The sequence below is a fragment of the Mastomys coucha genome, chromosome X, assembly GCF_008632895.1.
Source record: "Mastomys coucha isolate ucsf_1 chromosome X, UCSF_Mcou_1, whole genome shotgun sequence".
NCBI lineage: Eukaryota > Metazoa > Chordata > Mammalia > Rodentia > Muridae > Mastomys > Mastomys coucha.
This window is the reverse complement of record NC_045030.1, coordinates 16,422,711-16,425,225: the sequence shown is the minus strand read 5'-3', so window position 1 is coordinate 16,425,225 and position 2,515 is coordinate 16,422,711. Positions and strand designations below refer to the sequence as shown.

Sequence of the window (2,515 nt, the reverse complement as noted above, 5' to 3'; positions counted from 1 at the left end):
AAAGATCTGTTTGACAAGAACTTCAAGTCTCTGAAGAAGGAAATTGAAGAAAATCACAGAAGATGGAATGATCACCCATGCTCCTGGATTCGCAGGATTAATATAGTGAAAATGGCCATCTGGTCAAAAGCAATCTACAGATTCAATGCAATCCCCATCAAAATTCCAACTCAATTCCTCACAGACTTTGAAAGAGCAATTTGCAAATTCATCTGGAACAACAAAAAACCCAGGATAGCCAAAACTATTCTCAATACCTCTGGTGGAATCACCATCCTGGACCTTAAGCTGTACAACAGAGCAATTGTGATTAAAAAAAAAAAATCTGCATGGTATTGGTACAGTGACAGGCAGATAGATCAATGGAACAGAATTGAAGACTCAGAAATGAACCCACACACCTATGGTCACTTGATCTTTGACAAAGGAGCCATACAAAATCTAAAACACTTGTCCTCAAATTAGAAAGCTTGTTTCTTTCTTACTTTCTATTTCTAATCATGTGTCAACATCAGACACTGACTCTTTTCTCAGTTGACAAAAGACAGGATTTGTTTGGGTATCCAACCTCTCTGTAATACCAGTATGAGAATCAATGAGTTAACATGCAGACTTAATTTTTCTATAATTACTGCACAATTGAAAGAAAATATTTTAAAAATCTCACTGGAAAGAGAACTCAGCCAATCTCACATTGCCATTTTCCATTCCTGTTTCCAAAAACACCCTACCTCACAAATCCAATGTTCTTGAAATTGTTATTTTTTTTCAGGTAGTGGATTTTGTACTTTTAGAATTTAAAAATTTGACATATTCTAGTCTAATAATGAAGGGGAGAATTTTTGAAGATGTTAGATCAATGGATAGTTTTTATCCAATGGTCACATAGACAGCCCTACTGAAACTAGTGGGTCCTAAAGAAACCCAAAAGTCATGAATCAGGGAAAAAGGCTGGTATATATAGGGGTGACAGTGATGGAGAGAAATGAGAGTGTTGAGGGGAGAGATTAATCAGAATACTTTATATACATATATTAAATTGTTACATAAATTATAAAGTATTTATTTATGAATTATGTATGTGTGTGCTATCTATGCCTGTGTAGTGGATAGGAGCCTATAGGAGCTTGTTGAAGTCAGTTCTGAACCTGTCATGTGGGTACTGGGAATCGACCTGAATCCTCTGAATGAGCAGACAGCACTCATAACCATGGAACAATCTCTCTAAACTTTTTTATGGTATTGTATTTGACTTTTCTTTCCTCATGATTATGTTGTGAGCAGAAATAAATAATTACTGATAATAAACAAAGATTTAGTAAAGATACTTGTCTAAGTTTGGGTTTTCTTGTTGTGAAGAGACACCATGAAAGTATTTAATTTGTGCTGGTTTACAGTTTAAGAGGTTTAGTCCTTTTTTGTCATGGTGAGAAACATGAGAGCATGCAGGCAGACATGGTTCTGTAGAAGAAACTAAAGAGTTTTATATCTTGATCCTTAGGCAGCAGCAGGAGACTATGTGCCAGACTGATTATAGCTAATGCATATGTAACCTCAAAGCCTGACCCTACATTGATACACTTCCTCCAGCAAGGCCACACCTACATCAACAAGGCAATACCTCCTAATAGTGCCACACCATATGGGCCAAACATTAAAAACACATGGGTCTATGGGGGCCACACTCCCATAGTACTTCAAACCACCATAGTACTAAGGCTTGTTTTTCAACATTAGTACTTTTGTCAAGGAAAGCTGTAACAATGATTTGTTTTCAACCTTGGATCAGTATTGAATTGATATTTCATATTCTTCCTTTTCTCTTTCTAAATGTAGCATTTTTATTGTGTTGGTTCCCAAGACAGGATCTTGCTATGCATAGCCCAGGCAGGTATTCCAACTGGCAATCCTTGCCTTAACCACCTGAGTGCTAGATTGCAGGTGTGTACTAGTACTCACAGCTTCTCATGTCTTTTATTATTATATATGGAATCATAATAATTTGAGAGAATAGGAATCAAGACCTGTCATTTAAATATGATTTTTCTGAAATACTGAATATGAGGTTACTCATCCTTTGTGCATCTTTTCAGGCTCAAACACAACAATCTTATCGGTATGAAAAGTCAGCAGTCTCCTCTTGCTCTGTGATTCCCAGCTCACTAGCAAAGTCCCTTTGGCAGACATCTTTCAGGATCTTGGAATTCTATTTATCACATTTTCCATTAGGTAGCTAGGATTCTTTTTGCTATGGGCATCTTGTGAAATAGAAGGATCCTCCTGAAAGATCTGACATTCAATTTCTCTACCATCTTTTGGTTTCATGGATTTATTTTCTGTGCAAGCAAAAGAAGATTCCTAAGCACATAAACACTCTGTGTACTTGCAAAGGAGGTAGGTCAAAGGGCAGGCAACATGGAGGCACGGAGGGTATGGCCCATGTGTTGTAATAATATTTCTGGAAGATGGCAAAGGTCTGCTCAGGAAAACCATCTTTCACATTTGGTGGAAACTT

General features: G+C 37.0%; 1 pseudogene across 1 annotated transcript in view; it reads left to right on the top strand.

Moving 5' to 3' along the window:
• LOC116091212 overlaps nt 1-2,151 on the top strand; it is a 13,491-nt pseudogene extending 11,340 nt beyond the window's left edge. The window contains exon 2 of the transcript XR_004118973.1: nt 2,094-2,151. The product of XR_004118973.1 is annotated as a mortality factor 4-like protein 1 pseudogene (transcript). The remainder of the gene's footprint in view (nt 1-2,093) is intronic.
• The last annotated feature ends 364 nt before the right edge of the window (nt 2,152-2,515 follow it).